Genomic DNA, 20,930 nt, shown 5'->3' on the forward strand with positions numbered 1-20,930 from the left:
TAAAGCGACCATGCGTTTTTGCCCATTGTGTTCTGTACCATCTGCTATTTTCCTGTGCGCTGGCAAACAACATGGGCAAACCTCTACCAATACAGGACTGTTTTTTAAAGCACGTGTCTATTTATTTCAGCATCTCTATTCAGGTGTATCTACACAAAGACACCATTTTCCGGCTTCTCTAAATGTTATGTAGTCAGAGCTTGTATAGCAAAGAGTTGATTTATTGTGTGTTGGAATTTTCACTGCCATTTTGTAAGATGATGCAAGGCCAACAAAGGTGCACAAGAGCAGTAAGTGATACAGACACCCTCTTTTCCCTCTCAATTCCCTAGCTTCCAACTCCCAACTGCTTTCCTAATTGCTGTTTTCCAACTGTCTGCTCACCAACATGCCTTCAGCTCTCATTGGTCACTCTTAGGGAGCGGCAGAACCTAACCCATCCATCACACTAATCTTTCTAGGAAATTACTTCACTTACAGCTATTGAATCTAATCAGGAAAACTAATATTAAACTGGAAATCAAAACACTACTATGGAGTTCTTCACAGTCCAATTGAACTACAGCCTCTGTTATCAGTTGATGCTGCAGTGTGTTCCCCCCATCCCCAATTACTAATTACTTGATCCCCCCCTCTATACCCAACATTCACACTGAACTAATGAAGACTGCAGTGGCTATCGTTCTTGTGATCCTGTAATCCTTCCTTCCTTCCTTTTTTGCAGTGTATTCCTTTCCATCTTTTAGAGCTATATTCTCTAAGTTTGAAAGTTAAGTCTCAGTCTCCAGTAGAATAATATTTAAATTGGAAACTTTCCATTCCACCTAAATTGGAGCTCTGAAGTTCAGCATTGCCTGCTGTAAATCTGTGGCCTATATTCTCTAAGGCTAATAATGATTGATAATTTTGATATGATGGGACATGTTGATAGCACTAGAGGGCACTCTTAAGCAGGTCTACTCAAACGTAAGTCCCATGTTATTCAGTGGGGCTTACTGCCAGGAAATTGTCTTTAGGATTGCAGCCATAACCCATAGCAAGTCATATCTAGCAAGTTAAGGAACATTATTTGATATAGTGGGAAAGGTTATACTTTTTGGAAAATGTTATCAACATAGCAACTTCTGTTTGTTAAAAAAAATCTAAGCATATTTTGAAATCTATTATAAAATAAAGTTGACTGTATTATGTGAAACACATAAGTGCAATTTTTCCTATTATCCAGTACACCTCCATGCTCTTTCTGTCTCACATCACACATACACTATCTTGGCATGTGTGTCCACAAGATGGAGCCAAGTACAAAGAATTTCATACTGTGTTGAGCTAGTGGAAACAAACACAACAAACTTAATATCAGTAGTATGAATGAGAAATCCCTTAAAAGACTGGTATTAGCACTTTGCGATGAACCTCAACAAAATACATTTTTAATGTTTTACTATCAGCATTATCTTGTGCCCCGATATTTTAATAGCAATTTGAAGATGTTTCCTCCTTATTAATATTTGTATCCAGGCATATTGTAGACAAGGGGCTGTATGTACATCTGTGTAAATGGTGGTTATTTACTGGCCTTTCCTAAAACTTCTGGGAAATGGTTCTCATTGCATTGTTCTGCAGTCAGTGTCGCTGGAACAATTACTCTTTGATTGGAAGAATCAAAAGCAGATATAATGGTAACCATATTTGTTGTGGGCGAGCAGCAGAGTAGCAAATCTGAGCGTATGGATTAGCATACTGTATGAGTCATGAGAACTATCATGTGGTGGTCTGTCAGTTACTGTATAACAGCAGTAGTTCTGCAAATGGCTGCACCGATGCTGACATTATCTCTTAAAACAAGAAATAGCTTTGCAGATACTTGGAGGCAAGGGTAGATCATATCTCACATCTTTTTGTAGTGGGATGTAAGCACTTAGCTCAAAAAAGGGATTGATTTCTGATGTGCTCATGTCTCGCTGATAATGCACCGTCTACAAACTCCGTGTCTTCAATCATTTAAAGTATATCCACAATAATACAGCCAATCCAATGAAAGTTGGCTTGAAATCATAAAATGCTCAGGCACAATCCAGGCAAAATTAAGCACTCTGCAGCCACATTGGTTTCCATAGAGAAGTTAAGCACATCCTTTAAAATAGCCCATGGGGGAAGCTATTTAGAATTTAGAATGCTAAATTCTAAAAAGATAAAGAAGCATGACTGTGTATTGCCGTACAAAACTATACACTGTGTTGTCATACTGTACTGTTTTGCATCTCTCAGTCCACACCTCATAGACTGAATAGCACGGGTCCTTTTTCTGGAGGACCTGCATGCAGTTTTGAAGCATCTGAGTTCTGTTGCTTACTAATTTCCAACCTATGCAAAACTGCTGCTGTTACTTTCAGTATTTCTTATCTTTTTATTTAGCTAGTTAATTTACAAACTGCCTTTCAACTGAAAAGGTCCCTGAAGCAGTTTACAATAAAATAAAAATTACAGGTAAAATACAATAAAAATCTGGTTAACACATAATACCAGTCCTCATGCCACATCATTCATATTGACATAAGTCCAAGGCCCTTCAGGAAAAGTAGGTCTTCAAACCTATCCAGGTGGTCTTTAGGGAAGCAGCCATTCTCAATTCCTGAGGGAAAGGGGTTCCAAAATCAGGGAAAAACAGCTGAAAAAGCCCTCCTTGTGGATGTCCACCAGATAATACTCTGCTAAGGGTGTTTCCTAGAAGATTTCCTGGGCTGACCTCAAGTCTTGGTTGGTTGATACGAGTAGCATTGGTCTTTCGAGTAAAAAAAACAGCACCTCATATTGAGTCTAGAAAAAGATGGGAAGCCAGTGTAGATGATGTAACACTGGCTTAATACGATCACTCAGGCAGGGGCCATTCTGAACTGCTTTCAAGGACAGCCCCATACAGAGTACATTACAATAGCCAAATCTGAACAATTCTAAAGCATGTATGAGTAGCCAGATCAGCTTTCTGTGGGAGACACTTCACCTGGCAAACTAGCATTAGTTAGTAAAAGATATTCTAGGGAACTTTTGACACTTGACTATCTAAAGATAATGATGTGTCTGGAAGTACACCCAAGATTCTTGTTCTATACTAACATTCTTTAAACTTTTGTTGTTACAAGTTGTTACATACCTCTACTAACTAGGATTGCCAATTTGAAAATTCCTGGTGATTTGGGTGTGATGCCAGGGGATGACAGAGCTTACCCAAGGAAAGGCAGGGACCTCAGCAAGGGAAGATTGGCTATTATGGGCTCCATGACAATCCCCAGTGGACCTATGCACCCCCCCTCCGGACCAGACCAGCAGAGTGGCAGAAGGGCTGTGCCCAGCCCATCAGAGCTCTGTGTGATGCAAGGGAGGCAGAACCTAGCCTACCCAAGCCCTGTGTGAGGCGAGGGAGATGGCACCTGACCTATGTGATGTGACGGAGGCAGATCCTAATCCACCCAAGCCCCACATAAGGTGAGGAAGTGGCATCCAGCCCCCCCCCCAAGCCCCATGTGAGGCAAGGAAGGTGGTGAACCACCACTGGGTAGGCAGGCTGCCTCTTCCTTTCTCCCTCCTTTGTGGGGTGGGGCTAGAGCAGGGGTGAGTCCCTTTCCCCTCCCAGTCTGCCCCTGACACATTGTGATATATCCATCCAGGTCAAAGGTCATCTTCTCCAACCACTCTTTCCTGCAACCTAGGGTTGCCAACCTTCAGGTAGTTAGTAATCAAACACTGGCTACAAGTACAAAATAGGAGAGTAGGAAATCAAAAGTCTGCACTTGTATAAAGCTCAATAAAGCACATACAAAGCACTTTGCAAGCAGTTATATTGTGAGGTGCAGCCTCACCAAAACAATATCCCAAGGATATAAATACAGAGCAGGAACTTGTTATAATGCAATAATTTACATCAGGTAAGTGTATATACACAACAAAATCAGGTGCACAAAAATTGACAATCCAGAATGGTAATGTCCAAATGAAGCACGGAACAGATTTCAAACGCAATGGGCTTCCGGTAAAATCCCCATTTCAGAGCTTTCGTCAAGCTTCAAGGAGTACCACGTGCAAATATCACCTGTAATAAAATGCATACCTACATAATATCTCAAAAAATCACAGGTTTGTACTATAATAAATAAATCATGGTTCTTAAAATATTTCGTGTATACAAAAATATTTTAGCTTACAAAAATATATATCTTATTAATCTATTTTATCTTACATACCAAAGTTTGGAGAGACATCTATTCTGCCATTCTGTTTAAGAGGCTAGCTGAGAGTCTGAAGTTAAACTCAATTCAGTCTTTCTTAAGGTTTTCTTGATCCCCCAGGTGCAAGCAATCTACTCAATAGTACAAACTCATGTTACCGTAAGTAGTGTAGAAGAAGCGAATCTACTAATTAGAAAAGTTAAAGGAAACTGGAGAGATCCAAAAATGAATTTAATCCATTAGGCATTAAAGTGTCAAAAAGGAAGATGAAGCGTGATTCTTGTTGTGCTAAAATTCTATCTATATTTTGATTATGAAATGCTCAACCGTGGAACTGCCAAATAACAAAAAATTGCATATCCGTATCCGAATGTTTTAACTCTTTGTAGTGTGCTGTGAGTGGGGCTTCTAAATTAGAGTTCCTAATCCGGGACCTATGCTCCCCTATACGAAGCTTAATCTCTCTTTTCGTTTTGCCTACGTAAAGTAGACCACAAGGACAGTGAATTAAATAAATAACCAGTTTACTATTGCAGTTACTAAAGTGCCTAAGTGTAAATGTAAAGCCCGTTCTGGTGTCTCGAAATTCTTTCACTGGGAGCGCTTGTGTGCAAACGCTGCAACTGCCACACTTAAAATGGCCGACTGGGTGACTATACTGCTGGGGAGGGAGACAGTCCGATTTTACAAGTTTGTCTCGTAGGGAAAAAGTTCTTTTTAAACCAAATCTTGGTGGCTCTTTACAACCTGGTATATTTTGTACCAAGTGCCAGTGTCGTTTAATGATGTTCTGTACTTCCCTAGTTTTATAATTAAATTGCAGGGCTGAAGTTAACAAAGCCGATTTGGCGTTTTTTTTGTTTCCTTTACGTAGGCAAAACGAAAAGAGAGATTAAGCTTCGTATAGGGGAGCATAGGTCCCGGATTAGGAACTCTAATTTAGAAGCCCCACTCACAGCACACTACAAAGAGTTAAAACATTCGGATACTGATATGCAATTTTTTGTTATTTGGCCGTTCCACGGTTGAGCATTTCATAATCAAAATATAGATAGAATTTTAGCACAACAAGAATCACGCTTCATCTTCCTTTTTGACACTTTAATGCCTAATGGATTAAATTCATTTTTGGATCTCTCCAGTTTCCTTTAACTTTTCTAATTAGTAGATTCGCTTCTTCTACACTACTTACGGTAACATGAGTTTGTACTATTGAGTAGATTGCTTGCACCTGTGGGATCAAGAAAACCTTAAGAAAGATTGAATTGAGTTTAACTTCAGACTCTCAGCTAGCCTCTTAAACAGAATGGCAGAATAGATGTCTCTCCAAACTTTGGTATGTAAGATAAAATAGATTAATAAGATATATATTTTTGTAAGCTAAAATATTTTTGTATATACGAAATATTTTAAGAACCATGATTTATTTATTATAGTCAAACCTGTGATTTTTTGAGATATTATGTAGGTATGCATTTTATTACAGGTGATATTTGCACGTGGTACTCCTTGAAGCTTGACGAAAGCTCTGAAATGGGGATTTTACCGGAAGCCCATTGCGTTTGAAATCTGTTCCGTGCTTCATTTGGACATTACCATTCTGGATTGTCAATTTTTGTGCACCTGATTTTGTTGTGTATATACACTTACCTGATGTAAATTATTGCATTATAACAAGTTCCTGCTCTGTATTTATATCCTTGGGATATTGTTTTGGTGAGGCTCCACCTCACAATATAACTGCTTGCAAAGTGCTTTGTATGTGCTTTATTGAGCTTTATACAAGTGCAGACTTTTGATTTCCTAACCTTCAGGTAGTAGCTGGAGATCTCCTGCTATTACAACTGATCTCCAGCCGATAGAGATCAGTTTACATGGAGAAAATGGCTGCTTTGGCAATTGGACTCTATGGCATTGAAGTCCCACCCCTTCCGAAACCCCACCCTCCTCAGGCTCTACCCCAAAAACCTCCCACCGGTGGCGAATAAGGACCTGGCAACCCTACTGCAACCTCAATTCCTTCTACCAACATTCAAATTTTAAAATTAAATTTCCAGTGTCATATCACTTTCCTCTGTCTTCTTCTCCCACATGACAACACTTGTAGGCTTTTGTAAGCCCAAGTAACCCTTTGATCATAAATATTTGTACTGGTATACGTGGCTGCTGCCCTAACCTGGATGGCCCAGGCTAGCCCAATCTCATCAGATCTCAGAAACTAAGAGGGTTGGCCCTGATTAGTGTTTGGATGGGAGACCACCAAGGAATTCCAGGGTCACAGCACAGAAGCAGTCAATGGCAAACCACCTCTGAACATCTCTTGCCTTGAAAACCCTACGGGATCGCCATAGGTCAGCTGCAACTTGACAGCACTTTCCATCACCAACAAATGGCTGCTATCCATGTTCTACTCAACCTAAAAATCTCTCAAAATTCTTTTCAGTTTTTTCTCAGCGATAAGGAGGATGCCAGCCAATAGCAGCCCCATCTCTCTTTCAATCCCCCAACCAGCCTCTGGACTTTGTTGTCTTTACAGGTGACAATCAATCAGTTCTTCCTAGCATGTGTGGGATACCATAGGAGGAGCAGAATTCCTGGAGCATCAACCCTCTAGAGCCACTGTAGGATTTTCATTTTTCCTAGATTCTCTGGTATACCATAGAGTATACCCTCAGAAGCTAAGAATATGTACTTGATAGTCATAAACTACAATGTCACCAAACTATCAATTAGATTAAAAGGTATAAGCATCACCAAGCTCACTGTACAGCAGAAGAGAAATACTGGTAACTTTCCTCAATAGGTGACCAACTTCTGTTGAAGACAGTTTGATGTACTGGATGAATCCTTAGCATTATTTAGTACATTCCTAGCCTGTCTTTCTTGCCAAGACTCAAAGCAGCAAGGCAATTATTATATTCTTTGGTGTGTTTTCCTTCTGTGTTCACTGATCATAAACAAAGATGTTGTTTATAAAATGGCATCAAAATCAGATTTTTCCTCTATTTTATGATTGTGTTTTAATGGAAATTATTCAGCTCCAGTGTAAAGAAACAGGTTGAGGCAAACATGCCTAAAAAGACAAGCCTCTGTTATTTTTGCTTCCATTATGAAGAAGGAAGTCAAACCACTGCACTAACAAGCAAGCGCAAGGCGGCAGCAGCAGGAGGAGGAGGAGAAGAAGAAAGCAGCTATGTTGCCTACACTGGAAACATCTTGCTGTTTCTGCTGAAGAGGTTTCAACAGTATTTTCATTTTTGCAATGCTATTTTTGATGCTGACACCAACCACAGTTATGACATAAATTTAGTCACTGCTTCATCTGGTAAATCTTTAAGCCGAAACCGGAAGTCAAGGCCACAACCCAAAGCAGTTATGCTTGTTTAAGCCAATTTTTTTTTTGAAGGCTTAAGTGTTAAGGTTTCCAGGTCCATCTTCGCCACTGGCGGGAGATTTTTGGGGCTGAGCCTAAGGAGGGTGAGGTTTGGGGAGGGGAGGGACTTCAATGCCATAGAGTTCAATTGCCAAAGCAGCCATTTTTCTCCTGGTGATCTGATCTCTATCAGCTGGAGATCAGTAGAATTAGCAGGAGATCTCCTGCTACTACCTGGCAGTTGGCAACCCTATTACGTATACTTTATTTTGTGGCCAAGGCCTAAAATTACTGTATCTACATTTCTTAGCTATTCTACTTTTCAGCCAACTATGGATTCCTAACCAGCTTACAACCAATACAATCCAAAATAAAGATACAATATAAGATATTAAGGATACATGAATGTTGGTACGGCACTAGGCCCTCCGCCTAGCATCTCCCACCACTGCTTCAAGTATCAGTGGGGGAATAAAGAAAATGGCCATTGGGCCAACAGTGTGATGTCACTTCCAGGGAAAACCCAGGATTTCTAGGAATTGCTGGAACTCTATGTTTTTACCCTATCGTTTCCAGTGATTCCTAGAGAGGCATGGCATCATGTCCAGGTTCTCCCGAAAGTGACATCATGCCAACACCAACAGCCTCTCCCCATGTCCTGCCTCCCCCAGTCTCCCAGTGGTTGCCATGCTTTTTTAGTTCCTGGCAACTGTTGATAGAATCCAGGCAGCAATGGGAAAAAAGTTAAAATGTGAAAGTGCACAGACTTTGTGTTCTTCTCTCTAGATAGAGAAAGGAGCAGCATGTATAGTCAGAGGACAGGTGATGGTAAAGATATCAGCTGATCACTGCATTGTATGCTAGCTGGTCAAATACTAAATGTTTAATGTGCTCCTTCCAAAACCAGAATCTTTGGCACTTGGAGTACCACTGTACCTCTAATATTCTTCAAAACTATTTAACATCAAACAGTAAATGCCATCTCAAACACTAATACTGTGGGGGAAATTATATACATTTAATCTGATATTGTAATGCTGTCAATTGCCTGTAAAGTTTTAACTTTGGCTAAAGTACAAACGGCAATATAGCATGTACTGTGTCACTTTGTGATGTATGTGTTTTATACCTTTGCTTTGGTTTCAAAATTGATGGAACATCTGAGGAATTTTTTCAAATTCTGCTGTTAAAAACCCCACTAAGCAGTAACAGGAACCAAAGGTTGTCTTACTTCAGCTCCTGAACTAGTTCTGGATCACTTGCCCAGCACACGCAGGGACACAGGCAGAGAGCCATGGGCCAAGAACACGTCATCCCCCGTGGTGCTCATGGCTTTTAAGAGCACAACTGCAGCAAAAGGACAGGATTGCCCTATTCCACAAGCTGCACTCCACTCACAGACCTTTGGGCCCAACAGAGTAGTACTGCCAGAGTAGTATTTTCCAGTACTTCCTTTATAAAGCAATCTTTTACATTCTGCCATGTCCCATCTCCATTTGTTCATTATTTAATCTGTCCATTCTAAATGTTGTTATAGGTCGTTTATGCATGTATGTTTTACCTGAGGTTCATGCTTGCTGGACCCACACTTTCCTGTTGGGAATCTATGCACCAGCAGTCTCCAAGCCAAATCAAGTCCCCGCCCCTTTAAATGCTGCTTTGTAATTGGCTTACGTTGTAGAGCTTATTGTGAGAAAAAAGCCCTTCCTGCCCCAAAACCCAATGGCAGCATAAAAAAGCATTTTAAGAACAAAAAATGGAGCAATCTGAAAGGGGGGGAGAAATCCAAGCCTTGGTTTTAAAAGCCTTTCTTTTGCTCAGAGGAAGCAGGAAGCATTTGAATCCCCGCCTCTTTGAAACTAGCTGTGAGAGAAACCAAGCTTCTGTGTCCCGCACTTTGCTTTATGCGTGGGGATTTCACCCAGGCTGAGCTCAGGGGAGAGGGAAGAATTGAGTTAACAGAGGAATGAGAAGGTCGAGGATTTGTGAGGGCTGGCAGTGTGAATGGAAAGCTCATGCATAACTCCAAGAAACAACCGAGACAGACAGGGGGCAAATGTGAGTGAAAGTACCCATGCATCAACAACCATATACTTACAAAGCTGAAGTAAAAAATAAATCAAGGCAATGTACAGTAAATGAAAAAATGGTTATCAAATGTGTGCCAGTTTTTTCCTTTATCATCTGGCAGTGGCCAGCTGTAAGTGTATTTGGGGATTATTAACGTGTATTGCAGAGCAGTAAGGTATGTTCTAAGTTATGTGTCACATTGTTTTTTTTTTATAGCTTTGGTTTCAAAATTGATGGAATACCTGGGCCACTCCTCATAGGCAGGTATGACCAAAATAGATGTATGTGGGTGTGGGGGGGGAACCAGAAAGTCCTCCCATGCTATCCTTTCCAGATGTGTAATAGTAGTGTGGGATACCATGGGCAGCCCATTCCTAAGGTGAGGGTAGAAACACGGTTTCAATGGGGTATAATATCATAGAATCCACTTTCCAGAGCAGCCATTTCCTTCAGGTGAACTGATCTCTGTCACCTAAAGATCAGTTGTAATTAGGGTTGGGAAATACCTGGAGATTTTGGGTATGGAGTCTGAGGAAGGTGGGGTTTGGAGAGGAGAGGGACTTCAATGCCATAGAGTCCAACTGCCAAAGCAACCATTTTCTCCAGGGGACTTAATTTATATCGCCTGAAGATCAGTTGTAATTGCGGGAGATCTCCAGCCACCACCTGGAGTTTGGCAACCTTACATATAGGGGTAGAGCTTGAAGTAAAAAACTAGATTAAGAACATGGAATTGCTCAAACTAGAACTGCAGCAGGATGATAGATTAACCCTAGGCTTGAGCTAGGTTTTGTAGGCCAGCATAAGCAACCTAAATCTAGAGCTGTGTTGCCACAAAAATAAATAGTAACCCTACAATTCTATTATTGTGTTTTATGCCTTTGACAGATCGAGAAATGTGAAAGACAAACCTGAAATGAATGAGCATAGAGTCAGAACCATAGTTAATGACACATTTCATTTCTACTGATCCAAGTCACTGAATGCCTTTGGGGACATTCATGCTACAGGCTTAAAGTGAAACTGTTACTGGTAAATGACCTATCAACATATTGCTTAATTATTAAGAAATTCTAGTTGACAAAGGAGCAAATGCATATATAGCTGAAGCCACAAACTTTAAATTTATGAAGTTAATGGTTGTTTTTTTTAAAGTGCTTAAATGAAACTTGCTGTAATTGCATTGCATGTGCAGTGGTCTTGTGTCTCTTTATCTTTCTTATTACATTTGCATCTCACTTTTCCATCAATGAGGTTATCCCATGCTTTCTCTCATTATGGTTAGGTCAGAGAGAATCTGAACCCAAGTCTTTTTAGTTCACCTCCATCCACTACACTACATTGGCTTTCAGTGTCTTGGACCGGGCTTGATGACCCTCCCTGTATATAAACAGATAGGGAAACAGTAATGTTTACAAACAGCCTTCCCAAACAATACTGAGCTGATTAAATCCATGACTTAATCAAGGGAGAAAAAAACCTTCTACATTGCCAAGTAACCTTTCCCAGTGGACTTGAAGGAGTTACTTCCTGTTAAATGTTTAACCCAATATGAGAGTAGGGGACTAGTAGCCAGTTTTTTGCTGAGTCAGTAGGATCAGCTACTCAAAAATTCCATCCCAATCTGCGGCGAGGCTCAGCCATTCAGAGATGAGGAAGGGAGACAATTAGAGTGAACTGCTACTGGAGCAAGGAAAGACCAAAGCAGTCTATTTGATAGCAAGGAACTAATCTGAGTCCCTTTCTAGCCATTACGTAGCAGCACAATGCAGATTCACTCCAGTACACAGGGATTAGACCATTAACGTCACTAAAATGAAAAGTTATAAGAAAATAAAACCCTGCCAAATTGGCATTTTAAAGTGTTGACTCCAATGATTCCTTTCCACGAAATGAAGAGCCTTCCTCCATGGAAGGAAACTTTCCCTGGCAGAAGGAGCCTACAGGAAAGTTTCCTTTGTTGGAAGATGATCCTCTCAGAGGAAGGGAGCTGCAGGATGAAGTCTTTAGTCTCAATTGTCTTGCTTGCATCAGTCAAAGAAATTTGGAGATCAATACAGTAAAAGCAGCATAATGAAATTAATTACTAGCTCTTGCTCTGTGGCTTTTGAAGACCTCCAAGCTGAAACACAGTATTTAATGATAATACCAAAACTACAAAGTTAGCAGATTTAAGTGTTTGTTTGTTTATAAACTCGGTTAGTAATCAGAGTGATCAAAAGACTGGTGTATAGAAACTCTAATCAGTTTTTACTTCTCTCTTTACTGGCTGATCAGCAGATAGTATCTATAGAGGTTTTCATTTGAGAGAAAAAACATTTAAAGGAACTGCTATGCCCAGAGCTAATTATCTCATGTTGAGCAGATTCACTCAAGTTTTGTTGTCCCATAAATACCTGTGCTGAGACATCACAGTAGACAGCAATGTACCTCAAGAAAGGTTTCTCTGGTTAGTTCATATCGAACACCTCCCATTCCATCTGTTTAAACCAGGCCTGCAAAACATAAGTCCTGTGGGGTTATTGCAGACTATACCCTGTCTATTTGTGGCCTGTGGGAAATTCTCAAAGCAATTCTTTGCAGATCTATCTGTGACCCAACCTATCAGCAGGCCTAGGTTATATTTGCAAAGGGTTTTTTCCCTCCTATACTCAGAGGTGTGGGCAAAATTTGCACCTGTTTTTCCATTTTGTTGCAGTTAACTACCGTAGCTATACTACATGCCCATCTGCACTGAAAGTCCCTCAGTGCACAAACTCCTTGGAGAGTGAAAGCTTTGTGGGATGCTGCCATCTGTTGCTGAGCTCAGTAAGGAACAGCATAATTAGTAACAGAGTAAGTGTGTGTGTGTGCATATCAGGGGGCAGTAACAGAGCAAAGATATATAAACTGAAGGAAGAAGAGTGCACTAATGGGAACTGAGGTACACAGAGATTTTTGGATTAGGACAACCGAGACAAAAGAAGAGGCTAACTGAGCCACACGAGTGCTGAAAGACCTGTGGAATGAGAGAGAGCAGACTTTTCTATTGTTCGGTCACTGTCACTTTGTTTATTTAATACCCTGCCTTTCTCCCTGATGGGGACCCAAAGTGGCTTACATCCTCCTCCTCCATTTTATCCTCACAACAACCCTATGAAGTAAGTTAGACTGAGAGTGTGTGACTGGCCAGAAAGTTTCCATGAATCCATAACAGAGGGGGGATTTGAACGTGGGTCTCCCAGATTCTAGACCAGCACTCCAACCACTACACCGTACTCGCTTTGCTTTTTAAGAGCAGCTTTACAGGTAGACGGTGCCAGCTGATTTTGTCTCTATGCAATGAACAGCTGTGTCTGTTGATTTCTACAATCAGGCCAGACCATTGTTCCTGGTCAGTTGGCCATCATATGGCAATGGGAGCTGGGTGAGGTAAATAGTCCTTTGGAATATGTTTCCATGGATGCCATGACCTTTCAGCCTCCATTTTGTTGTCATTAGTATCTACCCCTTAGCCTGTGACCAGCCCACCTGTTCTGCCAGAAAATCCTGGCTAGCCTTTGTATAGAAATTAATTCAGAGGATATTTGAAGGACAAAGGAGGTAAATAGAATACAAGAAAAGGAAGGAGCAGGCCACATTATGTTACCTAATTTTAGCCATAACGTTATGTCTTCCTGAGCACATGCAGAAACAAAGTTCACAGATAATCAGTTTAAATGTGACAGATTACAATAGTGCAGTTCTCTTGTCACATCTAAAATGTAAAAGTGGACCTCTTGTATTGCCCAGATATAAGGGCTGGTATAAAATACTATGTACTCATATGCACACACATGGAAGCTTTGGGGAAGTTGGCATCCGGAAGCCATGAACCAACAAATCATGCTCTCTGTGCCTGGTACGGCCTCTCACCAGTAGAGAGCTCTGAATTACGTTCATCTTCAGGAATGTGGTTTCTGGTTACCGAGCTCACAAGATCAGGCACTCACTAAGTGACGCCTTCGGGCAATATCTATAGGCTATGCTAATTAGAATGGAGTAGACACCTAATGTACATTGGTGCTTTTGTGTATCAATCTTCTTGTCCGCAGCCATGGGCCTGCCCCATGCGAATGCATAAATGATACTGACTTTGTTTCTCAGGTAACTCTGCATCTTATTTGTGGGTTAGTTCACCCCAGGTCTGTGTTTAGCTAAATAAAGAGCTGTTTTGCTTTTAACCTCCTCCTAGTTGTCTTTATTGGACTCTATAAGACAACCAGGCACTTCACTCTGAGCAATATCATTTGTATATTCTTGATTTAAACCATACTGCCTACACTTAAAGTTATCCAACCATGTTTGGACATTGAAGATTGGAAACTATATTGATTATGCTATTGTTTTACATGAACTACATAGGAAGAAGGCAGAGGAACGTAAACAATTTTAGAGAGAAGAACGGTTTGTGAACAGGAATGACCATCTCCAGTGACAGCAGGCCCAGGAGACTGTATTATTGGCCATCTTGCTCTATAGCAGTGGTTCCCAAAGTGGACAGTATCACCCATTGGGGGGGTGGGATTACCTAGGCGGGCACTAAGAGGCAAGGGGGAAGCATGGGGGTGCTAGAAGTGGGCCCCTTCAACTGTGTTGTTGGATGCTGTAGGGGGCGCTGGGGTTGAGTTTGTGGAACCAAGGGGGCAGTGGCCCGAAATGTTTGGGAACCACTGCTCAACAGTATTCCTAGAACCTATCTGCAACCAGCCTTTATTGAAATTTTGTTCTCTTCACATTTCACAAGCAGGTGATGTGAAACTCCTCTGCCTGAGACTCTGGAGAGCTGCTGCCAGTCTGAGTAGACAATACTGACCTTGATGGACCAAGGGTCTGATTCAGTATAAAGCAGATTAATGTATAATGTATACACATGACATGTTGATCCTTTTTCTATGAATTATCTTTTTCCCCTTGCTGTAGCACTATTCCTTTCAGTATCTTTCCACAAACATAACTTGTCCCCTACTATTATTTCGGTGAATAAGAGTCTCATTTAATTTTTGCACTGATCTCCAAATTGTCTACTCTCATTCAGATTTTTTCCTTCAATCTGAAATCAAATGTCATTAGCAGATGCCAAACAATCAAACAATCAAAAATTGCATTCTTCTGCTAATATTGAAAAAGAACAATTAACCAAATCTGGGGGTTATATATCAGGGATTTGTCAATGAATACACTGGGGCTTATAATAAATGGCCATTAGAATACATTAAAGCAAGAATCATTAGTGCAACCACTCTTAACCTTAGTGCCTCAACCTGTAATGTTGGTTAAATAATTGGCCTACTTTGCAAGATATGGACTACTAGAAAATTTTACAGCCGAGAAGAGTAATATATAAATGCTAAGTGGATAGCAGAGAAAAACTGGACTGTAAGCATCACAGCGTTTTTGAGGCGACTGTATCTTCTGGTATATGCCAATGACTGATTTTGGAGCTCCTTTTTCATACAGATGTTTATTCTGCCGTCCATGGTCTTCTCAATGCATTTCAGCCATCATTTGTAAGGGCATACTTTTTTTCTCGTTTGGGGATCTTAGCAAGCCCTGTATAAAGAACCAATGCATTCCAATGGAAATTCCAAAGGAACCCATATATTCCAATGACAATTTGGAAGGAACAAATGCATTTAAATGGCCATTCAACATAATTCTTTTTAGGATGCAAAAAAAACCCTGCCAAGGATGGTGAGTAGATACTAGTTGGCGCAGATGAAAACCTGAAGTTTTCTTGTTGACACCTGTAAAGAGAGACAGTGTATGTTGTTTTTGCTGTGAACAGCAATGACGTATTCAGACTGGAAGCCACCAATATATATATATTTTAAAATCTCACAAATAAGTAAACTAACTCTTACAACATAAGAACAATTGCTGCTTGCAAATTACAGTCATTTTTCCTAAAGATAATAGAAATCCAGTGATCCGAGAGAGGGAAATGTTCCCTTGATCTGTTAGAAAATAAAGATCAAAACCCAACTACACTAAAATATCGTGATGGAGGGAAGAGGGAATACAAGAACAAATGTTTTATCAATGGTTGTTTTAGCCTCTCCTATAGCAAATCTTTTAAAAAGAAGACTTAAAACATACAGTATTATTATAAGACAACTTAAACTTGGCAACAAGCCATTTTTTTAAACGAGAAAATTACATGCGTGAAATAAATAATGTTAATGATAACACCAAGGTGCTGATGTTCGAAAGGCACCTCGAAAAAACAAACCATCAAAATTATTCAGCAGTGAAGAATGAAATCTACAGTATAATGAACAGCACATTTTAAAATATTGTTTGCAATAACTTCTTTTTAAAGCAACTTAAAAAGAAAATAGAATGAAGAACTTGATGGTACTACATCCACAATCGACTTTTCATAACATTCTAAAACAATTGTTATTGGTCATTCTCTAAAATAGAAATACTTATTGGAAGTTTACTGTACTAGTGATTTTTAGAAATAAGTGCAAATTAACATTGTACCTGAAAAATCGCTTTGCTACTTGCAGTAATATAAATGGCCAACCGAATTATACTTTTAGTATTTCCTTCGAGCCTTTGCTTTTGCTGCTGATCGCGACTGACACATCATCTTCCTAGCAATTTTATAGTCAAGGACGTGAAAAGAAAATGGCTGCCATGCTGAAAAGGATCTTTGCAATGACACTGCTGTAGTCAGAGGGGAAGACCCCCATGTTCTAAATAAACTAGATGAAATGGTAGCAACGCTGCAGACTAATATAAGTAATATATTTTACCTCTGGGTTTAATTTTTACAGATTCTATGAGGTGAGGTGCTTTCCACTAAACAATTTATATGAACCCCTTGCATAATCTGGTAACTTCCATGAGTGCTACGGTAAACCACAGATTGGATCATCTCTTCCTCCCACTCCCCCTGTCATTTTAGAAGGCGTTCAGATTGGTAAACCTGAGGGATTATGTGAATCAGTGTGCAGAGGAAAGGCTTAAACATATTTACAATTTTAATCAGTCTATAATTTTAGGTATATTTGTACAGTACTGATATGGAATTTCTATTGTTAAGTACACATACATGTCACTGTGAACTAATCAGTACTGTGGAGGGTTTTCTTTTGAAAGATATGCAGTTGCATTCAGTTCCAGAGGAGAGGGAATCCTGTGGTTGTATGCAGTGCTAAAGCCTCCCATCATTCAAGAAACTACAGCCGCCCAGAAATGCAACACGAGATCACCATTTGCATTGTGGAATTAAACAATAACAACTACCTTTGAATCTCTGCTGTTGCCCCCATTAACAGGATTTGGTTGCCAAGGAAACAGGTTTTGGCCCAGTGTTAATGTGAAGCACATATATGTTAAAATATATTTCACGCTCATATAGTAATGATTTAAAACAACTCACATTGAGATTGTGTCTCTATCATGCATCATTTTAATGTTAACTAATTTTTTAAAAAGCCAAGTTCTAATTCATATTCAAGATGACAGGAATGTCTTTAGATATGTCTATGTTAGAGATACCCTTAAAAAGACAAAAAGGAAATACCATATACTTTCTTATTTGAGATAAACATCTTTATATAAATTCAATTAATGCTAGATTATTTCCACAGCAAACACCAAAGACCGCTCCCTACGCCAGAATTTATATATATTTTTTTAAAAATATCCCTATGTCCACGACTTGTAGTTTTACGTCCAACCAACCAGTCTAATTATTTTCATTTCTGACTTCAAAATCTTTTGGGATATGTTGGTTTTTTTTAAAAAAATCTTTTGTTACATAAGCGGTGCCACGCCCTGATTATTCTAGCAGACATAATAGTTCCACTTTCAGTATGCTTTTAAATAGCCATAATCCACTGTTGAGACAAAATAAAGTTAAAGAATTTAGCATCACATCCTCTTAACAAAAAATAAACTTCTTTAAATACTTTCTGAAAAGATGTCCACTATTCCATAATCCTTGCGGCATAGCACGAGAATCGATAAAACATGCAAGTCTTCACCTACCTGTACATATGTCCTAATGAAGTCTTAGAATGACAATATACCCAGCCATTTTTATACAAAGCGATGGAAAGTCACTGAAATCTCAGTCTTCGGGAAAAAAGCTGTACTCAAAAGCTGCTTACTTGAATAGACTGTATCAGAATAGCTGAATTTATCAATTGCAAGAACAGGAAGGGAATGGGGGGGGTGGGCAAAAAGATGTCCTCATTCAAGGTGTTTTTTTAAACAAGCAGCAGCGGCAAGGGCTTCCTGTCCCCCCCTTTCTTCCAAGGAAGGGTTCAAAGCTTGAAGCTGACCACTGCAAAGGCCACTTGTCACATTTGTTGAAAATCAGCCTAATGCTACCCCTTGCTGAAAAAGAAAAACTCAGCAACCAAAGCCCATTACACAACGTGCACGGACTGCGTAAGAGTTAAAAATAGATTGGATGTGCCTGCATAATAAATATGTTCGTTTCAGGGGGTTTAATTCGATATTGCCATTAATTAACAATACAACATACATTATTTAAATAGCCGTCAAAAGCAGGAGGAATAAGAGTGACACCACTGGGAAAGCCCAGTTCGCTTTTTTTCCCCTTTTGTTAATTAAAAAAATCAATTGAGGAAAAAAATAAGAGCTAACAGTGGCTTTAGAATGCGACGGCAAACTGGCAATTCAGCACGCAGAAAATGAAATTGAAGCCTAAAGGTGGCCGGCTTAAGTAGCAATGCCCATCAGGAAACACCACGTTTTCCCTACTGCATGAGATGGCACACAGACCATTTACATGCTCCTATTAGAAACGCGAGGCATGGCATAATGAATGCTGTGTCCACAGCATGCACACAGCTGAAGCAACATTAATCCTGCCTGCCATTTTAAGACTTGCAGCAGTATGATGCACACTGCAGCAGAACAGATCTGGTAAGGGGGGAAGGCAAGGGACAGCTCACCTTAAATGCAGTATCTGATTAATGTTGTCAAGTGACATTGCAAATCTGCTACCCGAGTCTTAGAACAACTGGGTGGGAGGGAACAAAGGGGGGGGGATGTAATCAACTGATGATGCAAGATGAATCTTTACTGTTCTGCGAAGCTCCATGTTCTCTGATGATACAGTCTTTAAGTCTTCCAGATTCTGTAGCCAAAACCTGCTTGCAGAAATGGCAGTTCTCCCTGTATTTGAGAAAAGCAGAAGACCCCTCTCTCTTGCTGGAGGAAGGAGATGGACAGAACATCAGCAGAAACAGCTTCTTGCTTGACGGAAAGAAGATTTCACATAGTATGTATTAGGTCTTAGATATGTATGTCTCTGTTTGCTGTGCTTTCTTATTTCCTTAACCTGTATATTTTGCTCTTGTTGTTTTTATTCTTGTTGTTAAGCATGTAAAAAAAAAAAACCAACACAGCGTAGCTAAAACTGATTCTGCACTGGATTATCAGAAAAGCCGAGCATACTGATGAAATCGCAAGCTCATGGGGGGCTAGCTGCACAATCAGCTGTCTCTGCGTCTGTGTTGTACCCTACTAACCACAAGGAAGGTTAGAGCTAAATATATCTGCCAGGCATAAGCGGAAGCTATTTTGCTGTACAGATTACATTACAAAATGCTCGGCCATCCTTAAGAGCTCCTAAAGACGAGAGCCTCTTAGAAAAAAAAAATTGTGCTGCTATCCTTCCGCATAGCTCTGCACTGTAGGCAGTGAAAGACTATAAAAGCTACTTTTAAGCATAGTGACCTAAATAATGCTAAGACTACTTAAGTAGCATACATGTGCACATATACGCACAGCCAATGCAAGGAAATGAAATGAGGTTGATCAGACTAAAAGTACAGACTCTACCACAGTATCCTCTCTAAACTGCAACGTACTGTATGCACACATCTTATGTTAAGGGGAGGGGAGATGCAATGCTCCTTTGTTTTTGTTTTTTTAGTGTTTTTCTCCCCTCAGAGGCTTTTCTTAGTTACCGTTGCACAGTGACATTCTGACATCACAGAGGTCAATGCAGGCGCTCCAGCACTGTCCGTTTTAATGATCCAAATCCAAATGAATTAAACTAAAATTAAATATCACCGAAAGCAAATACATCACCTCCAAATTGCCATTCCACTTTGCTTTGGAGATTACTAATGCGTTAGCTTGTTTCTACTGCATAAAATGCAATGGGCAGAGTTCTCTATGAAGGCTGTGAGAAGGTCATTGTGAGAATTTTTTAAAATATAAAACAGCGGGTCGTTGAAAATAATTGCCTCCCATTTTCCTAAAGAATCTTAAACTGCATTTAAGACAGAGAAAAAGAAAAGTCAAATCGAATCCATTAACATTAAAAAAAAACCTTAGAATGTGAAAATATATTTCTTTGTGTTCAATGCCAGCATTTCCCCAGGAGGAAAGCAGGGAAGGAATTAAGCCAGCTTGGTGAGGCCAATGCTGCAGTCCCTTAAGGCTGAAGTGTTAGTTAAAGAAGCAAACATCTCAGAGCTATATCCTGCTGGAATCTGTGATTTTTAGCTTATTCTTTTCTAAGCCCTCTTGCTTCTGACACCATGACACAAAATTGAGAACTGGAGGAAATCTTGTGAAGCCATTTGTGTATTTCCAGTGAGTTTGTTGGAAATAAAAAGATTTATTTCTTTAAACAGATTTAAGTTCTGAATAAAAAGAAACCCAACCTCAGGATTGAAAGCAAAAGATTTTTAATTATTTTTGCGGCAAAAATAATGAGAGGAAAGATTTGAGCCAAAGGCTACAAAATGAAACTTTTTTTTCTAACAAGCTCCTCCTAGTTCTTCATATTTATACTTCTCCAGAGTTCTTTGTTCTAAGAGGATTTGAATATCTCCTCCTCTCAAATCCACCCTAACTCTGATCTCATCTTTGTAGTCACATGCATATGATCTCATCTGTTATTTGGTGATATCCTGTACCAGATACGAAAAATCACTTGCTTTGTTCAGTTTAAGTTAGACAGGACTATTTTCTACTGACTTATATAAATAACCACAGCTTACAAATATAATAGAAAAATAACATTTTTCTAATATGCTAGAATTGAATTAATTAAAATCTTACACATCCCACAGTCCCCCCTCATGATCAAAATCAAAATTATTTTGAATCTTGATCATTCTATTATATTAACTTGCAATTTTAAAACAATAATGTAGACACAATGTTTCCCTAGCCACTTTTTTTAACCCAAAGGACCAAATAATACATCAAAATGGCTTTCTAAAAGAGTCTCAAACATCTAC

At 39.6% G+C, this 20,930-nt stretch overlaps 1 protein-coding gene across 3 annotated transcripts in view; it reads right to left on the minus strand.

The window, feature by feature from the left end:
* The window catches only part of ZBTB38 (zinc finger and BTB domain containing 38), a 36,383-nt gene extending 17,669 nt beyond the window's left edge, over positions 1-18,714 (minus strand). The window contains exon 1 of one of the 3 annotated variants that reach the window (XM_056850177.1): positions 18,624-18,714. The gene's annotated coding sequence lies outside the window, so the exon portion shown is untranslated. Of the gene's footprint in view, positions 1-16,173; positions 16,262-17,688; positions 17,780-18,623 lie in introns of those variants that run through there. The other 2 variants (XM_056850176.1, XM_056850178.1) reach the window with 2 other exon arrangements.
* Between the last annotated feature and the right edge of the window lie 2,216 nt (positions 18,715-20,930).

Source organism: Euleptes europaea, chromosome 5 (assembly GCF_029931775.1).
Source record: "Euleptes europaea isolate rEulEur1 chromosome 5, rEulEur1.hap1, whole genome shotgun sequence".
NCBI lineage: Eukaryota > Metazoa > Chordata > Lepidosauria > Squamata > Sphaerodactylidae > Euleptes > Euleptes europaea.